Consider the following 20,067-nt stretch of genomic DNA (forward strand, 5'->3'; position numbering starts at 1 on the left):
TAACTTTCGTTTCAGTATCTTACAATTGTTCTATTTTATTGTTAATCTCTTACTGTGCCTAATTTATAAATTATAGGAAAAAGCAACATGTATAGGGTTTGGTACTATCCGCAGTTTCAGGCATCAACTGGGGCCTTGGATGTATTCCCTGCGGGTAAGGGTGCTAACGCAATGTATGGTTTATGGTATGTTACCACCTGGTACAAACAGGTATTTCTCAAAAAGAGGCCAAAAGACTTAGAAGCATGAACAAGAAAAAAAAGGATTAATACGATGTCCACCTGCTTAAAAACAGTGATTCTTAAAAATGAGTAAATACAACAGATAATCTTTTTCCTAAGATATGCTTTTTTTTTTAAGATTTTATTTATTCATGAGAGACAGAGAGAGAGAGAGAGAGAGAGGGAGAAGCAGGCTCCCAAGGAGCAGGGAGACTGATGTGGGACTCGATCCCAGGACTCTGGGATCGTGACCTGAGCCGAAGGCAGACGCTTAACCATCTGAGCCACCCAGGCGCCCAGATGTGCTTTTTAAAAGGAGGGGAAAAGTCTCCGGGAAAAATCTTTCTAGAAAGATCACTAGATTTTAAAGGCCTGTCTTCAATAACGAGTGTGATTTACTAACTATGTGACTTTGGGAAGTGTGTGACTTAACCTCTTAACCTTTGTTTTCTCAAGTATGAATTATAAAATTCCTATCTTAAATGATTCTTGTTAAAACATAGTGAAATACATGGCCTAAAAACCTGTTAAGTATTATGTAATGTATCTATACTTTTTTCCAGTAAACCTTTACAGTCCTTCACCATTTACTCTAATTTTACTCTAATGAATGGCCAGAATGCTTTCAAAGTTCTTTAAATCCTTCCTGGTTTGATATGCCTTTATAGCAAATTAGGGCTAGAAATCTGCTGTTTATTAAATGTTACCATCTTGACATTTTTGCCATAAGGAACCTTTCATAATCTGCTTCAATAGACATTTTACTTCACTTTCAATAATTGTCAAGGCTCCTATTTTTCTCCTACCGTGGAACAAAAGGAAACCAAGGTAAAGTTTAGTGAATACAACCTCAGTGATAAGGTAAATAAATTTTAAAAAGCCTCCATTTCCCCCCCAGCCAGACAAGGTGACTTTTGAGAAGAATCCTGTAAGAATTTTCACTACAGGTATTGACCAGTTCCTTTACAAACCTAATTTTCTTTCTCCTGTGTTTGTCTTAGCCTATTTCACGCTAGTGCTCTAATGGAGTTAGTCCAATTTTTAAAGAGTCCAAAGATTATGAGAAAAATGGTTTTATATATCAAATCATCTCATTTCAGTCCTCCTCTGTGGATTTGCCCTAACGATGAACAAGTCATCTCTTGTCCCTGGATTTAATGCCAAGTACAAAAACCAATTCCATCTAATAATTTTAAAAAACATACCGAGAGCAAAGCCCAGCTTTGGAAAAGGTGGTATTTATGTTCCTGAGGATTGGCCAGAAGTTTTCAGGGACTGGTGCAGTTGGGAGATCCCACCTGGTGTGCCCCTGGGTCAGGAGGGTGGGCTTCAGCTGTTCCCAGAATTTCACTTCCACCAACTGTTGAGGTCCCATGGAGTGAGCTGTCAGCACCTGGCCACACTACCTTCTCAGCTAACCAACTCTACCTGTAGCCCTCCCAGAAAACACCGGGCAAAGTGGAGGCGTTACTGTGACCACATGAAGATTCTGTGAGTGTTCTCTTTTCCTAGCTAAGCCATCTCCCTTCCCCCAGGTTCCAAGCCAATTGGAAGGTACTCAGAGGCATTTCTAAAACCTGCCAAAATGCCAAAAGGAATCCAAGCTTTTCAAACCCTTTCCTGAGTAAATCCTGAGTCCTGTTTTAAAGTAGGCTCCTTCGAAAACGGGTCTCAATGATTGAGAGGCGGCAGTATTTTCAAGGACTTGACGAATAATGAGTAAAACATCTGAGTGGCCCTGAAGTTTACACTGCAGAAAAATGTTTTTTTAATATAACGTCCGCTGGAACTCATGCTACCAGAAAAGCACCAGTAGATGGCACGAGTATGCAAGTTTTGTTCTTAACTGTCAGTCTGACCTGTCTTTTGGAAAGATCATCAGGGCAGTCTCTTAGGGTCGGCTCACCCAATGAGAGAGGATTTTGCTCCGACGGGGGAGAGTTGTTGCAGGGGGCCAAAGGAAATCAGATGTGAGAACATGCTTGGAAACTACAAAGATTATAAAGATTAGGTACTCTTTCCAGTTTTTGTGATAGGTGATTTTTTTTCTGTTTTAGTATCTAAAGCTTTAGCTTCCACAGCTTTAAGCAATAGTTTTTCAACAATTATTTTTTAATATTAGCTTTTTTTTGAAAAGGGTAACGCGAGTCCTAGAAAGCTGAACGCCACAGTGTGACTTTGCAGTTAGTTAACCTCCTGAAGCCTTGTTTCCTCAACTTTAAAATATGGAAAATAATTTATGGAGAATGTGTGTGAAAATTCTTTATTAAGCCATACAGTATTCTAAAAATAAAATACATTCCCATAAATTGAGTGACATTCAGTGAGTTATTTCACATCCCCTCCAGTTGCTAGAAAGTGTGTGAGCGTTCATGTATCCATTGGGCAATGTTTGAGCACCTATTCCCTGTAAGACGATATGCTAACAGTTGGGAACACCTGGCGCCCACTTCCTGGCAGCCAGATGAAGGACTTTTGCAAAGTCCAGTAAAAATGCTCCAAGCTACTTTATCCATACTGAATGTATCCCTGCTGTGGGAAATGAAAGGTATCCAACACAGGAGTGCAGAAGCTCGTGAAGGGCCTTCCTTCTTCCAGCAATTGATTGGTTTCTAAGTTTGAACAGACGGAACATTCCAGATTAAATGAAAATAACAGAAATCATCTCTGTAAGTGTGATGGAGTCTGAAATTGGATTAACCTTCCATTCTAAAACAAGCTTCATCTGTCTCCCTTCCAGAAGCAAATATAAATCAGCATTTCCAGGGCATGTGGCAATGAGAGAGGACAAGGCTCACACCTGGCAGCCATACCAAGTACAGGACATCCATAAAGGTGTACGCCAAGGCTCAGGGCCTTCTCTGCACAAGAAACATCCCAGGTAAAGTGTTCTTTAAGTTGGAGGAGCAGGGACTGGGGGGAGGAAGGGGGGCTTGTGGGGGGCGGTGCTGGGGCTGTAAATTCGCAGGTCCTCAGATTTAGGCATTTTCCGATGAGTGATCTCACACTCAAGTGCCTTTGGATGCTGGAGAGTTCATTAAGGGAAGCCTGTGGGCCTGTGTGAGACCGCGGAGGGTGGGGGGCTGCAGAGTGGAGAGCCAGAGCACATACCATTTCCAGACCGTCACTTTCGACTCAGATCAAGAGACAAACACAGCTTATTCTCTGGGGCCTCGGGGCTCCAGCTCACATCCCTAATCTAGCCCAACCATACATTTTAAACATTTGGAAACTAAGGTCGGGAGAGGTGAAATGACTAAGCCAAATTCTCATTGTAAGTCGCAGAGAAACTGTGTTCAGGGTGAGGTGTTTCAACACAACAGAGAGCCCAAGGGGAGCAGGCTAAAGGCCGGCGCATTAACGTTTCCTAAGCAGCCTTGGCAGGCAGACTGGTTAAGAGCCTGGACTTTGAGCCAAAGGGCCTGTGCCTGAAGCCCAGCTCTAATACTTACAGCTGGGTGCCCTTAGGCAGGTTACTTAGGCTTTCTGTGCCTTGACTCCCTCATCTCTAAAATGGTGGTGATAATAGTCCTAGCTTCGTGGGGCTGTTGTGAGGATAAAATGAGTTCACATGTGGAAAGGACTAGTCTTTAAGTACTATCATTCCCATTTACAGACAAGGAAACATGCATTCTCAGAGGTCAAGGTCACACAGTTTTACTTAGAGATCAAAAATCTGTGCATGCACGTATGTACACAGGCACGCGCAGCTGGTATAGTGCCGGCCCCCCGCCACCAGCCCCCAAGACCTCCTGATTTCAGAGCCTGGCCTCCTGGAGCCTCACATCTGCAGTGACCAACTCGGGGAGAATTGCAAAAGGAGGGGCTGGGACAGAGGCCAGAGCTGGTTGGCGGAGTGGGTTTTTCCACTTTCCAGGAGTAGGTTTCCAGAAAAGCAAGCCCAGGGGTGAAGCCGTTTCCACACACCAGTGTTTCTCAAACTTCAGCGTGCGTTAGAATCAGCAGGGCTCTGACACTGGGTACTGATTGTGCACCAGAGTTCCTGGGTCGGTGGGTCTTGGGTGAGGCCCAAGAATTTGCATTTCTAACATTCCCAGGTGATGCTGAAGCTGCCGTTCTGGGAACTATAAGAACCCCATACATTTTTTCTAATTCTCAAAATAACCTTATGAGTTTGGCATTTTCTCCATTTGATAATGGAGAAAAGTAAGACTGGAGAATGTGGCTGACTTCCTCAATATCACACCATTTGTAAGGAGTAGAACTAGGTCTTGAATCAAGGCGGTCTGACTCTGGAGTCTGAGCTTTTCCTACTGGACCATGTGGGGTGAGGTATGAGTGTTCGTTCTCCACCAGGCACCTCGCTCTGGGCCAGGGGCACAAAGACAGGAGGCCTGATGTGAGATGCAGTGTGCAGGTAGAGAAGATGTAGGAGAGGAGACTGCCCTGAAGAAGGAAAGACCTCCCTACTGGTTCCTATCGTCTCCCCTCCCAGTCCACCAACTGCCCTACCTCCTGGGCATTCACAGCTACTAAGTGTGACTAGGTCACATCCCTGACACCCCTTTTGTTGACTCTGCACTTCCTGCTCCCTTCATGGCCTTGTCTGCCTCTGCAGCCTAACTACCCCAAAGCTGTAGTCACACTAAGTTTTTGTCCACCCCTGAAGGTGACCCGCGCCCTCTCTAGCTCACTGTGCTGTGCTCCGCTTTCCCTCTGAGTAGGGTACCCACCCCCATCTTTGGCTGGAACACCCCTTCTTGTCCTTGAAGACTCAGCAGCTCTGGCCACCCATCCCTCAACCTCACCAGTGGGGGTTACGTGTACTTCCTGCACCTTCCCAAGAATATCGTGCCTTATGTCTTTCATAACACTTGCATATGTTGTTGGGCAAATACGTATTTATTGATGTATTTCTCCTTCTACACTAAATATCTAGTCTAAACCAACTTTTATCTCTAAATCCTCAAGGGCTATTACAGTATGTGGTACAGGGTGGGGCGGTGGTCCCGGAACTGGGTCTGCACATTATAATCACCCGGGGATCTTTGAAAAATTCAAGCCCAGGCCACATTCCAGATCAGTGAAGTCACAGTCTCTGAAGGTGGGACACGGGGCATCAGGCTGTTTTTCAAATCATCCCCAGGTGATCCAGTATGCGGACAAGCTTGGGAAGCACTGAAGTAGAATTTCAGGGTGCAGGATGGTTGGATGGTTGGAAGGGTGGTTGGATAATTAGGTTGAAGTTTGAAAAGGAGAGTATCATGCAGAGAGAGGGATAAGAACTTTTTTTTTTAAAGATTTTATTTATTTATTTGACCGCACAAGCAGAGGGAGTGGCAGGCAGAGGGAGAGGGAGAAGCAGGCTCCCTGCTGAGCAGGGAGCCAACCACATCACGACCTCAGCCTAAGGCAGACGCTCCACCACTGAGCTACCCAGGTGCCCCGGGGTGGGGAGGGGGAGAACTTTTAATAAAAAGTAACAGCATAAACAAAAGCCCAAAGGTAACTAAGTACACAGGACCTGCTCGAAGATCAAACTAAAAAGGTAGCGAGCAGGCAGACTATGAAAGACCCAACTTGCCGTCCTCAGGAATTTAAATTTTATGCTGTAAGTGGATGAAAAGCCCTGGAAGAGTATAAGCAGAAGGTGAAATAAACATCTATTCTTTCAGGGACGCCTGGGTGGCTCAGTCGTTAATCGTCTGCCTTCGGCCCCAGTCATGATCCCGGGTCCTGGGATCCAGTGGGGCGCCCTGCTCAGCCGGGAGCCTGCTTCTCTCTCTCCCTCTGCCTCTCTCCCTGCTCGTGCACACGCTCTCTCTCTCTCAAATAAGTAAATAAATAAAATCTTTAAAAAAAAAATAAACATCTGTTTTTTGGAAAACCAATTGGCAACTGTGAGCTCTTTTTGGAGTGGGAAGAGGCTAGAGGCAGGAACAAAAGCGCTTTTTCTGCTGCAGCCTCCTGCCAGGGAGTGGCCTCTAGAAGGCTGCCAAACTTTTAGGAGAGGCAGCCCAAGTGAAGCTTGACTGAGGGGGCACCTGAGGCTATTGGGGAGGGGACGGGAATCCCCCCTCTACATCTGCTGCTAATACTAGGACTCACATGCATGACTTTCTGCCTCCGACTCTCCTAACCTTTAAACTTGAAATGATCAGCAACGTGGGTGGGTTCCGACTCCATGTCCTGGTGTGGAAGTCATCCTTGACAAATTCAAACACAAAGGCAAGCAGACGTTAACTGATCAATGGCCACTAGCAAAGCTGAACCTGCCAATTAAACAATCCGTTTTGTTTGATACCGTCTAGTTTTCTCTCTAGGTAGCCAATCTGTCAATCTGCTCTCTGATACTCTAACCATTAGCATCTGGATTGGGTCTCTCTGGCTCTCCCGGGAGGCTACTCACCCTGCTGCCACCCCATTTTACTGGAAACTAGGGTTTCCTCAGGCCAGCTTCATGCTGGAGTGTCCCTTCTACTCCCCACTCCTCCAACTAGTGATGGAGCTGGGGAAGGAGAGGAGGGGGAGCTGGTGAACTGGAGTCCGAGGCCCCCACACACTTGATCTTCTGCTTCCCCAGCTAGTCATGCTGGAGCTCCCAGTTACTCGTAGAGAAGGTCCCGAGCACCTGCCTAGGAGCACTCAACAGACCCCATATACTTGGTCTGGTTTTTCTTTGCCATTTCTTTTCCCCTCTTTCTTCATCTCCTAATTTTGTTCTCGCTTTCTTTTCTCTATTTTTTCTCCCCTCTTTTTCTAGCCCCCTACATCCACCCTCGTACACTATAACCACATCTCTCCACATCTTTGTCTGCCTGTTCCCTTCCTGCCCCAGGGTTGCCACACTCAGATGTTGCCCTGACCAGGAAGAAAGTGGGAAGAGCTTGCCAAGGCCAGAAGCATCTGCAGAACTATAGCTGCCCAAAAGGGAGCAGCCTTTCTGATAGGCACATAGGCCCTAGATGGGCTAGTTACCCTGTTCTTCGTGTTCTTCTCTCCTTTGTGTCCCTCTCCCCCATTCCAGAGCAATGCAGTGGGCTGGACAGAGCATGGGCTCTGGAGTCAGGCCTCTATTCAAACCCTGGCTCTGCCATTTGCTGATTCAGTAACCTTGACCATGTTATTTGAGCTCTCTGTGCCCACCTGCTTGGTTGTTGGTTCTAAATGCCCAGGGAGGCATTCCAGCATAGTGAACACAGACCAAAGTCTCGAATGCTCAGTCAACCACTTACTGGCTGTGTGACCTCGGTACCTAACCTCCCCAAGCCCTAATTTCCTCCTCTCTCCAATGGGTAACAGAAGGACCAAACTTGTCAGGTTGTGGTGAAGATTAATGAGCTAATTCAGGGAAAGTACTTAGCATGAAATAATTGCTACTGTATGCCCTGGTTGTTGTTGTTATATATTATTTATATACCGCCTAGCACATGGTAGGTACTTATTGTATCCAGCTTCCAAGATGGTCCCCAGGGAGCCTCACCATCTGGAATGCATGTCCTTGTGTAGTGTCCCCCTACACCGAATCACAAATCACAGCTCGTGTGAATTAGCATGAATGCAGTGCAAGTGACCACGTGCCTTGCAAGACCAAGTCCGAAAAGCCATTGCAGCTCCCACTTCAGCTTCTTGAGTCATTTGCTCTGGGGGAAGTCAGCTGCCATGCCATGAGGCCCAATAGAAAGGCCCCTGTGGAGAGGTGCTGAGGTCTCCTGCCAACAGCTAGCGCCACCCTGCCAACTGAGAGAGTCTACCACCTCAGCAGCGGAGTTCCCAGCGCCTGTCAAACCGGGAGAGGGCTGCAAGACTGGCTAGCATCTGATGGCAGCCTCCTGGGGGCCCTGGAGCCATAACTGCCCAGCCAAACCAAATTCCTGACCCCTAGAAACGGGGGAGATAATAAGTTGTTTGTTGTAAGCCACACATTTGTTACACAGCAACAGTTACCTAACACCGTGCTTTCTTTTTTTTTTTTTTTCAAATTTTTTTATTGTTATGTTAATCACCATATATTACATCATTAGTTTTTGATGCAGTGTTCCATGATTGATTGTTTGTTCATAACACCCAGTGCTCCATGCAGAACGTGCCCTCTTTAATACCCATCACCAGGCTGACCCATCCCCCCACCCCCCTACCCTCTAGAACCCTCAGTTTGTTTTTCAGAGTCCATCATCTCTCATGGTTCGTCTCCCCCTCTGACATACTCCCCTTTTCGTCCTCTCCTGTTATCTTCTTCTTTTCCTTTTTTCTTAAAATATGTTGCGTTATTTGTTTCAGAAGTACAGATCTGTGATTCAACAGTCTTGCACAATTCACAGCGCTCACCGTAGCACATACCCTCCCCAATGTCTATCACCCAGCCACCCCATCCCTCCCACCCCCAACCACTCCAGTAACACTCAGTTTGTTTCCTGAGATTAAGAATTCCTCATATCAGTGAGGTCATGTGATACATGTCTTTCTCTGATTGACTTATTTCACTCAGCATAACACCCTCCAGTTCCATCCACGTCATTGCAAATGGCAAGATCTCATTCCTTTTGATGGCTGCATAATATTCCATTGTGTATATATACCACATCTTCTTTAGCCATTCATCTGTCGATGGGCATCTTGGCTCTTTCCACAGTTTGGCTATTGTGGACATTGCTGCTATAAACATTGGGGTACACGTACCCCTTCGGGTCCCTACATTTGTATCTTTGTGGTAAATACCCAGTAGTAACACCGTGCTTTCAAACAAACAAACAAACAAACAAAAAAAGTCTCTTCCAAGTGAGAACAGATTGGCGTTTCCATTGCAAATCCATACAGTCTAGCATGCGAACAGCAGGGGGCGCCATCGGACCATTTTCTGGTCTGGCCACGCCAGGCTTTTTCCTCCCTCCAGCCCTGGGCACATCCGGGTTGGGTCAAAGGAAAGGCCAGACTGGGCCACCCTGCTTCTCGTGGGCAGAGCTGAAGGTGGTCCCAGGGGAATAGCCAGTCTCAATATCGGCTCAGAGCGGTCCCCTTCCCCCTGTGGCCAGGAAGCCCAGCAAGTGGCTCAGAGTCCCGCGTCACTGCTTTAGAGCAAGTTTCCAGGCAGGTGTGGCTACAACTCCTCAGTGGCTTTCCTGTTCTGGGGCTTAAAGCAGAGCCCCCGGTCAGGGTGCTGTGGTTCTGAGCCACCGTTTAGGGAAGGGTTTCTAGGCCTCTTCCAAATGACCTCTTTGCCATTGAGAAGAAAGGGAGCCTGACCCAAGTGATGGCTTGCTCCCTCTGCTGTCCTGGTGACCGCAGCCCACACACCCGGGCGATTGCCTCAAGGTCAGCAGGTGAGGGTGTTGCTGCAGGAGGGCCATTGACCTTTCCCATCTCGTGCCTCAGGCTTTGGGGCCTCTCGGCACATAGGAGCACACCCAGGTCTGGCCTCAAAGAGTGAGACCCTGTCAGACCCTGTCAACTGGGGGAGCACACCTAACGACCAGACAGCCAGCCACACAGCACACTGGAGGCATCTGGAGTCCTTGCGCGGGGCCACAGTTCCCGCTGGGAGGTGAGCAAGATGGCTGAGTCCACCTCCCTGCTCTGCTTCTGTGTTCTCCAGGAAGAGTGGAGAGCCTGCTGGCACCCATCTCCTCCGAGCCAGACACTTAGGGTATCCTAGGCCTGCTGGGTCGTCTTACCCCTCCTGGCTCAGGAAAAGCAGGGCTTTGGCGGGGAGGGAGCCAAGGGATAGAACACATCCCGGACACTTCGCCTGATTCCTTGTTGACAAATGAGGCCAGGGTAGGGGTGGGTGGGGAGAGGTCCTCTGATGGGGTGAGAAGGTAAAGATCAACGCACTGCAAGTTGGTTGACCCCTGGCCCCAGGAATGATCTTTGGTACCTGCTTCCTTGGCCAGTAGAACTGGAGAGGAGGCAGGACCACACTCCAGGGGATTGGAGAAATGCAGGGCAGGCACATTTTCTCTCTGATGCGGTGTGCTTAAGTACCACACCCACCAGTGCCTCCATCTTGGACTTCCCATCCTCCAGAATGGTGAGGAATATAATATTGTTGTGGTAGCAGCCTGAACGAACCCGGACACAAGGTTATAGCTCGTCTGGGGAAGCCCCCAGGTGACGAGTCTAATAGTCTGATTCTGCAGTTCTGGTCTTAAAATACCCCACAGCTGATCTTCTCCATCCTGTGTGTTGCACCAGGACCCTCACCTTTTCCAGACCTCGGTCCTAGCAGTGAGGTAAACTCCGGTCCCTGGGAGGATCTGTCGTGGCAATGACTGCACCAGCTCTCGTCTGCCTGGCGGGTCAGTTTCCTTCTCCAGACTCACCACGTTGTTACTGTATGTGTTAGTATTTGATAAAGTTAACTGTGCTCATTCCTTGTGTTTTTGAAATTTTCCTGTCACATGGCAGGCCCTCGATAAATATTTCTGTAAACAAATGCTTCAAGGGGCCTTTGGTCTCAACAGCATGATCAAACTAAATAGAATAAAGAAATGATGTCATAGGAATATAGTCATTCAACAAAGAATGATTGAATGCCTACCTCACATAAGGTTCTGGGCACCACGCTGTGGAGGAGTCTAAAGTAAGCCAGGAATAGTCCCTGTGGACAAGTACTTAAGAAAACAACCCACGTTGCTGTCTCCCACCTTCATCGCACATGGAGTGAAGTGGAGACCTGTGTCTACCAGCTGGAGGAGGTGTGTGGCCACTGTGAACATGTCTAAGGTGTTAGTCGGCTAGAAATACTCAGCAGTGAATAAAATGAGAAGTGTACTGAGACCCCTGAGGAGCTGGGGTGGTCCCATGTGGCCTAGGGGAGAGAGTGGGGAGCTGTGAGGATCACCAGGGGCCTGGAGGAGAAGCCGGGTGCTGATACATTCAAAACAAGACAAAACAAAACTCCATAAAGGAACTCTGTGGAAGATTTGGATGAGATGGAAGAATACCTCCACCTCAGGAACACTCAGCTTTCCCATCTGCAGTCTAGTGGGGGCGTTCTCACCTGCAGGAGGTAAGAACTAAGAAAATCACCAGAGGCTCCATCAGTCCACGATGAAGAGGATGCCCAAAGGAGAATGTGTAGAAAACTCTACGAGAACCATATGGCCCCCCTCAACATGAAAAGTCTCTGCCAGAAATGTCTTTACTTCCTCACAAAGAAACAAACTACTTCCAACAGGTTGGACTCGCTTACCCGCTTCTCCACAGTCAGGAAATTGATTTTCTGTTCTCTCTGGACTCCCTCTGGACGGTGGAACTCAGTTAGGAAGCTTCACTTCCTGTTCTCCCGGTAACCCTATTTGGTGAAATTAGAATTAGGACTTTAATTCAATGTAGTGCAAAACCCAATGAGATTAGCTTTATGGTTTCAAGACCTTGACTTGGAAACAGAATCCCGCGTTCTCTATTCCTCTTCTAACAATTGACAGATGTCTAAAGTGCAGGGGTGGGAAGGCACCCTGGCCTGGGGGGTTGGTATCACTCTCCTGGGTTCTGTGCCCCCCACTGCCTGGACTGTTGTGACTTTGAACTCTTTCAGCGCTAGGTAGCTACCAGTGTATTCTGTGAGGCGTGGCCGGTACCCATCTTTAAAACAAAAGTGACTATTAGATTTCTTTTCCATGCTGTGTAAAAATCAGGTGGCAAACAGCCCAAACCCAAATAGCTACTATTCTTCAGGCACCTCCCAAGTAGGACACGGTTGGCATGTGCCGTTTCATGTGATTCTTACCTGTGGCTGGCTTTATGGGCAGAGGACCCCCGGCGGTTCAGAGGGCCCCACTCTCAGAAGGACCCCACACTTGCTTTACTGCTCTGTTGTTGTTGTCTTGAAATGTTTAACCACTCTTGAGCAAAGGATTTGTATTTACGTTTGCATTTTGCACTGTACTCTGCAAATCATACCCAGTTCTGTTCCCACTACAACTCCATCATGTGGTGGATATTGTTGATCCCACTTTTAAAATGGGAAACAGATGTTGAGAGTGGGTTCAGTAACTTACCCCAGGTCATAAAGATAGAAAATGGCAGAGCTGGGATTTGACGCCAGGACCCTGCTACCAACCCCACAGCCATGTTCTGTCAACTCTGCAATGCCTTATTTCTATCTACTTCAAGTCAGTCTGCCTCTCTGAATTAGGATATTAACTCTGGACACTACAGGTTCAAGTGCATTAGCAGGTGGGTTTTGTTCTTTTATCCGCACAATTGCTTTAGATCTCTGGGTAGTTCTGCATTGTAGTATTTATTTTCTGACAAAATGGTTTCCAGCAAAATGCAACAAATTTTGTCTTTGAAACCTTGGCAATCTTGTTATCCTTATATACTTTTAAAATGGCATTACAAACGTTGACATGAAGAACATTTGCCCTATAACAAAATTACATTTCTTTGTAAGATGTAGTGATTTAATAATTAAAACAATATCCATGAAATATAAATACAAGGTATTCATAAATAAATTAGACTGTGGCTGCTAAGAGCCAATTATCACATAAGATGTCTTCGATGACTGAAATAATAAGAGGGCAGAATATTAATTCTGACATTCTCTATAGGCCATGATTATAAATTGCTAAAATGGTTTAATAGGCTATGGAATTTTATTGAGATTTCAGATGGCCCTTAAAATATTCATTGTGTGTTAGAAATTATTTGCCTTGATTGATTTTAGTTATAATTCTGTTATATGTTTACAAGATGGGAACAGGAGGGGTGCTATAGAACTGAGAAGAAAAGTCTACTCTACTTATGAAATAATAATGTGACTAAGATAATGGCACCATGATTAAGAGGCTCGGACCTAGGGCGCCTGGGTGGCTCAGTTGGTTAAGCGACTGCCTTCGGCTCAGGTCATGATCCTGGAGTCCCAGGATCGAGTCCCGCATCGGGCTCCCTGCTCAGCGGGGAGTCCACTTCTCCCTCTGACCCTCCCCCCTCTCGTGTGCGCCCTCTCTCTCTCTCTCTCTCTCTCTCTCCCTCCCCAAATAAAAAAAAAAAAAAAAGAGGCTCAGACCTAGATCTGAATCCCAGTTTCACTACCTTCTGGCTGTGTGACCTTGAGCAAATTACTTCTCAAATGTCCTCCTCGTCAGGGAAGGGTTGTGATGAGGAATGAATTAGATAATGCATAAAGCCCATAGCACAGAACCTGGCTTCTTCGTTCTTAGGATTTCTGCTGCCACAAAGGGGGACCTTGAAGGATTTGGGAAGACAGCCTTTCCTACCTCAGTGATTATGCTTTAACTTCTATCTCAAGGGCCATAATATTTCCTTTAGCACCAACCTGAAAAATTATTGGGATAATCTCAGTGGTGTGTTGGAAAAGGTTTACCAGCCAGCTCTGGGTGGCAGGGTGAGCTGGGGAGCCTGGATTTGCTTGCTGATTTCCATGGTGTAAATTCTCACCGTGACTGGAGTTGGGAAGAGAGGCAGGTACTGGTCTCTGGGGAGCTGACATGACAGTCCCCACATACCACTGGAAAACTGTGGGTTCTCCCTCATTCTTTATACACACACACACACACACACACACACACACACACACGTATGTATTTAAATTAACATATAATGTATTATTTGTTTCAGGGGTATAGGTCTGTGATTCATCAGTCTTATATAATAGCCAGTGCTCATTACAACACATGCCCTCCCCAATGTCCATCACCAGGTTACCCCATCCCCCCACCCACCTACCCTCCAGCAACCCTCAGTTTGTTTCCTGAGGTTGAGTCTCTTATGGTTTGTCTCCCTCTCTGGTTTCATCTTGTTTCATTTTTTCCTCCTCTTCCCCTATGATCCTCTGTCTTGTTTCTCAAATTCCTCATATCAGTGAGATTGTATGATAGTTGTCTTTCTCCGATTGACTTATTTCGCTTGCATAATACCCTCTAGTTCCATCCACATCGTTGCAAATGGCAAGATTTCATTTTTTGATGTCTGCATCATATTCTGTGTGTGTGTGTGTGTGTGTCACATCTTTTTTATCCATTCATCTGTCAATGGACATCTGGGCTTTTTCCACAGTTTGGCTATTGTGGACATTGCTGCTATAAACATTGGGGTGCAGGTGCCCCTTTGGATCCCTACATTTGTATCTTTGGGGTAAATACCTAGGAGTGCAATTGCTGGGTTGTACAGTAGCTCTATTTTCAACTTTCTGTTTTCCAGAGTGGTTGCACCAGCTTGCATTCCCACCAACAGTGTAGGAGGGTTCCCCTTTCTCCGCATCCCCACCAACATCTGTCGTTTCCTGACTTGTTCATTTTAGCCATTCTGACTGGTGTGAGGTGGTATCTCATTGAGGTTTTGATTTGGATTTCCCTGATGCCGAGCGATGTTGAGCACTTTTTCATGTGTCTGTTGGCCATTTGGATGTCTTCTTTGGAGAAATGTCTGTTCATGTCTTCAGCTCATTTCTTGATTGGATTATTTGTTCTTTGGGTGTTGAGTTTGATAAGTTCTTTATAGATTTTGGATACTAGCCCTTTATCTGATGTGTCATTTACAAGTATCTTCTCCCATTCTGTCAGTTGTCTTTTGCTTTTGTCGACTGTTCCCTTTGCTGTGCAAAAGCTTTTTATCTTGATGAAGTCCCAATAGTTCATTTTTGTCCTTGTTTATCTTGCTTTTGGTGATGTTTCTAGGAAGAAGTTGCTGCAGCTGAGGTGGAAGAGGTTGCTGACTGTGTTCTCCTCTAGGATTTTGATGGATTCCTGTCTCACATTGAGGTCTTTCATCCATTTTGAGTCTATTTTTGTGTGTGGTATAAGGAAATGGTCCAGTTTCATTCTTCTGCATGTGGCTGTCCAATTTTCCCAACACCATTTGTTGAAGAGACTGTCTTTCCCATTGGATATTCTTTTCCTGCTTTGTCGAGGATTAGTTGACCATAGAGTTGAGGGTCCATTTCTGGGCTCTCGATTCTGTTCCATTGATCTATGTGTCTGTTTTTGTGCCAGTACCATACTGTCTTGATGATGACAGCTTTGTAATAGAGCCTGAAGTCAGGCATTGTGATGCCCCCAGCTTTGGTTTTCTTTTTCAACATTCTTTTGGCTATTGGGGGTCTTTTCTGGCTCCATACAAATTTTAGGATTATTTGTTCCAGTTCTGTGAAAACCGTTGATGGTATTTTGATAGGGATTGCGTTGAATGTGTAGATTGCTCTAGGTAGCATAGACATTTTAACAATATTTGCTCTTCCAATCCATAAGCATGGAACATTTTTCCATTTCTTTATGTCTTCCTCAATTTCTTTCATGAGTATTCTATAGTTTTCTGAGTACAGATCCTTTGCCTCTTTGGTTAGGTTTACTCCTAGTTATCTTATGGTTTTGGATGCAATTGTAAATGGGATTGACTCCTTAATTTCTCTTTCTTCTGTCTCATTGTTGGTATATAGAAATGCAACTGATTTCTGTGCATTGATTTTATATCCTTCCACTTTACTGAATTCCTATATGAGTTCTAGCAGTTTTGGGGTGGTCTTTTGGGTTTTCTGCATAGAGTATCATGTCATCTGCCAAGAGTGAGAGTTTGACTTCTTCTTTGCTGATTTGGATGCCTTTTGTTTCTTTTTGTTGTCTGATTGCTGAAGCTAGGCCTTCTAGTACTATGATGAATAGCAGAGGTGATAGTGGTTCTCCCTCATTCTGACAAAGGATAGTTGGAAGAGAGGCAGGCAGGGACAAGGGCCTCACACCCTAAGAGGAAACCACCCTTAAAAGGATTTTACACCACCCTGGAAGGAGCCCTCCACCCTTTCCCACGTGATAGGTAGATGACAAAAACCTGACTGGGTGACAGGCACAGGGAAGGTTAATCAGATTAAAACAGGCTGCCAATAAGCCTATAAAACCCCCTAGATCTAAATGACATATTGGCAACCCTCTCAGATCCCGTCCTTCTTTGGGAGCTTTGTACTATCACTCCTTAAAGTTTGTTTTGCTTCCACTACTCTTCCTCTGGTCTACCTCTTAATTCTTTGAAGGGGTGCCACCCAGAGCCAAGGTCACCGAAGGAGGAAGGAAATCCTGTAACAGTTCTGGCCCAGCTGTCCTCGAGCTGCCGGACCCTGGGCAAGCCCTACCTTCCCCAGGCCTCACCTTCTTCATCTGTAATATGCAGATAGTAATACCTACCTGGCAGGCCTCATAGGGTTGATATGACAAATAAATAGAGGACATGAAAAACTACTGAAACTGAAACACAATGGAAATTCAGTTGGCAGTAGTGTTGAGGCCCAATGTAGTTACAGAAGTGGCTTTGTCTGATTTAAACGTCCCAAGGGGGCACCTGGGTGGCTCAGTTGGTTAAGCGACTGCCTTCAGCTCAGGTCATGGTCCTGGAGTCCCGGGATCGAGTCCCGCATCGGGCTCCCTGCTCAGCAGGGAGTCTGCTTCTCCCTCTGACTCTTCCCCCCCTCATGCTCTCTCTCTCTCTCTTTCATTCTCTCTCTCAAATAAATAAATAAAATCTTTTAAAAAAATAAATAAATAAACGTCCCAAGGCTGGCCATTCCTTTGTCTTTGATCTGCTCCTCAGCTGGGCCCTGGAGCTCCCGGTTTATTTACCCTAATCTTTTTTTCTTCTCTCTGACCATTTAGCTCATAATGACTATCTGCACAATTAACATAATAAAGCAAGCTAGTTAGGCTCTTTCAGGCCCCGGTAAACAAAGACTGGCTGCTATTACTTGAGGCCCAGTGCCGCAAGCGGGACTGAGCTCTGAAAACCATCAATGTTATGCCCCACCCACCCCTGGAGCACGGAACAAGGGCTCCTTGTCCTTCGGGGACCAATGCTGTCCTGGTGACCTGGGCTTCTTACTTTCCCCTCCCAAGTGGGTGTCCCTCGAGTTTCCCATTCTAGTCTTGAGTCAGGGACAGGCGGGGCTCTGTAAGGAGAGAAAGGTAGGGGGCCGCGGGATCAGGCTCACAAAATACCAAAAATGTGGAGGCGAAAGGAAGCCAGAGATAAGGAAACCAATCAGACCATCCTGTCCCGGGTGTTGGAGGTGGGGTCTTGTTATGACAGCTACTTGTGGTCGACAAAAAATTACCTGACCCTAGAAAGGAAGGAAGCCATTAAAGGTGTTATCACTAATCCTTGCTCAGTGGTGATCTCAATAGAGACGTTAAGAGGATTTAAGTTCCCTGGGTAGCTTCCGATGAAAGACCAACCTTAAAAGCCCCCAGTGGCAACCCTGTCGGGACCCCTCTCACTCCTGAGAGCTTGCTCTGTCTCCTCATTTAATTAAACTCTATCGCTTTACCCACACTCCTTTGTCCCCTAGATTCATTCTTGGGCTCCGTGAGACGAGAATCTCGCTCTCCCGCTTCAGTCTCACTGAGAGTCACAGAACTCTTGGCTCCACACTGCTTCTGCTGCCACCATGTTGGCAACAGCCGGGGTCAGGCACCACGTTGGCAACAGCCGGGGTCAGGCTAGCAGCCTGAGTCAGACTGCAGGGTTCAGACCTTGGTGCCACCAGGTGCTTACTTCCGGCTGTTAGGTCACGTTCCTGTGCTTCCTTCTCATCTGTAGAATGGGCACACTGGCGCTTGCCTCAGAGGGCTACTACCAGATAAAAAGAGTGAGAGCACGTCAAGTGTTTCGGAGAGTGTAGGGCACCTAGGGGTCTTTGCTGACCGCTGTTCGGCTCCCGTGCCTTTGCCATCCCTGTGACCTCTCCACCCAGCCTGGGCTTTGATGACCTCTCTTTGTCTCTGTCTAACACAGTGTTTCCCTCCTGGATGGACAGTGCTCATGGGCCTCTGGCTTCCCTCTGGCCTGCCTAAACATGGCTGTCTTTGGCTATGAGGCACTGTCGCAAGACCCAAAGCAGGACACATTACGGTGAGGAGCCTCCTTCATGTGAGGAGGTGTGTGGCTCTGCAGACCCTGAGTCCCTCCTCCCTCCTTCCTCCTTGATAGCAGGCAGTCCTTCCTGAACCCTGAAGAGGAGGCGACCTCAGCCACAAGCATCTCCAGCAGGACATAGTCCACGGCTGGGTAAAGAAGGGTTCAGAGGATTATAATCAGAGAAAAATACAAGGGCACTTGGTTACTTTTTCATTAGTGGATGTTTCAGAAGTTTGTCCTGTACTCTCCTTGATTTAAAAATTCATTTCTCAAAGGCTGTGCTGGTCGTCAACCTTTTCCCAACCCAGCACCCTTGAGAGGCCCACTCCCATCAGGAACAGCCTCTGAGAATGTCAGGGAGTCTCAGGCTGGGGTGTGATTATCTCCAAGGGCACGGTTAGCTTGATAGGAAACAGCTTCTTCATTTTCCTCAGAGGGAAAGCATTTAAGAGTGTGTTTCCAAGGTTCAGCTGCTCGTCTAATAACAATAATAATTACCTTAATGTTCTTTAATAGGGGGTTAGTTAAACAAATTATGGTACATCCTTGGTACATGATGCAGCCATTAAATTAAATGAAGTAGAACAATACAGTGTACCTGTTTCTCCCGCTATCCGAAAGTAGAGTGTTCCTACGAAACGTGAAATGACATTCAGTGAAGAAGCGATTACCATTAATTTGTATAGAAAATTTTTTGATCATTCCCATACCCCCCCCCCCAAAATAAGCTCTTTTAGGCACTTCTGATACCTTAGGACACGTCTTGCTCACCGATGCACAAAATAAATCACAGCTATGGCGGCTTGAGGCTGCGACACTGGGTGCAGTTCCCAGAGATGGCGCTTGGTGGCGCCACTCAGGACTGGGGGTGTGCTGCCTCCATGAGGACTGCTGCCAAAGAAACCCTAGAGGCTATTTTTGCTTTTCGTCTTTTTTCCTTAAAAGTGAAAATCCTCTTTGGATTTCTTTTGGTTAGCGAGAACAGGTACTGTAGGTCTTTCATAAAAGTGAAGTGGTGGTTTTGTGAGTGGTGCAGCTTGGGGTGGGGGCTTGCTGTGCCGGATTTTGGACCTGCAGGGCAGTGCCCAGTTGCATCTGGAATTAAAAACATGTCTCTGGATGCGAGCCAAAAGTGCATGTCCATACTGGCCACCTCTCCTGGGGAGGGAGAAAGGTCTGCCAGAGCAAGTTTCCTGGAACACCGTGGCAAAGCCACAGGGATACTGCAGGGATGAGGCTAAGGCTGGAATTACAATTTCTGGGAGAGGCACGGTTCAGAACTGGATGTTCCAAGTAGAGAGCAATTGTGTGAGTCACTAAATTGAGGAAGTCTCTGAGACTCCCTTGTGGAATCAGAGTAGGCTGGTTCAGGGCCAGCAAGCTGCTCGCCCACCAGCACTGCTTTGGGGCCTGAACATCTGGGAAACACCAGAAGAGACTACTTTCCACTGGAGAGATCTGCAGCGAGCTCTGTACTGGGGAGCAGAGACAAGGTTCGGGGAGGGCTTAGAACAGGCTACAGAAACAGCACAAGGATGAATAGGGAGATGCGTCTGTGTGAGCATTTTCAAGGCCCCACCCAAAGGAGGACTTGGCAGGAGGGCATTTCTGGGCAGCTTGCCCTCACTGCTCTGAAATGAGCATATGGCAGGGCGGATAGCAACTGGGATGGATATGTTGAATTTATAACCTTACAGCAGGAACTGGGGGAATGTTGATGTCTCCCAAAATTATTGCAGTGTGCCTTCTGCCTGGTACCCAAAGAACAAGGCGTGGGGATCCATGCATGCTCTCACTGAGCTCCTGATGCAATGACATGCAGCTAAAAATCAGTAAACCACAGCGTACTGGCCCTTATTGTTTCCCTGGGGTACCACCTAACGTGAGTGCCAATGGGCTGAGGAAGAAAGAGAAGGAGCGCTAGTAGCCAACCCAAGAAGCAGGAGTGACAAATGGAGCTCAGATCTGAGAAGTCCAGGCAGGCCTCAGTCCAAGCCAGCACAGTTGTGGCTCTACACTTTGA

At 46.8% G+C, this 20,067-nt stretch overlaps 2 long non-coding RNA genes across 4 annotated transcripts in view; one reads left to right on the top strand and one right to left on the bottom strand.

Moving 5' to 3' along the window:
- Positions 1 to 525: 525 nt before the first annotated feature.
- LOC112820910 (uncharacterized) overlaps positions 526 to 20,067 on the top strand; it is a 30,336-nt gene continuing 10,794 nt past the window's right edge. For 2 of the 3 annotated variants that reach the window (XR_012379685.1, XR_003207289.2), the window contains exons 1-3: positions 526 to 3,102; positions 9,555 to 9,723; positions 10,374 to 10,477. This is a non-coding gene — a long non-coding RNA (uncharacterized lncRNA). Of the gene's footprint in view, positions 3,103 to 9,554; positions 9,724 to 10,373; positions 12,953 to 20,067 lie in introns of those variants that run through there. The other variant, XR_012379684.1, reaches the window with a different exon arrangement.
- LOC141373567 (uncharacterized) lies at positions 2,701 to 10,513 on the bottom strand. Its single transcript, XR_012379686.1, has 3 exons — positions 10,383 to 10,513; positions 6,291 to 6,388; positions 2,701 to 2,833 (listed from the first exon to the last, which is right to left on the bottom strand). It is a non-coding gene; the product is annotated as an uncharacterized lncRNA (long non-coding RNA).

The sequence above is a fragment of the Callorhinus ursinus genome, unplaced genomic scaffold (genome assembly GCF_003265705.2).
Source record: "Callorhinus ursinus isolate GAN/ISIS: 27379988/994484 unplaced genomic scaffold, GSC_fseal_2.0 scaffold10, whole genome shotgun sequence".
NCBI classification, from domain to species: Eukaryota; Metazoa; Chordata; class Mammalia; order Carnivora; family Otariidae; genus Callorhinus; species Callorhinus ursinus.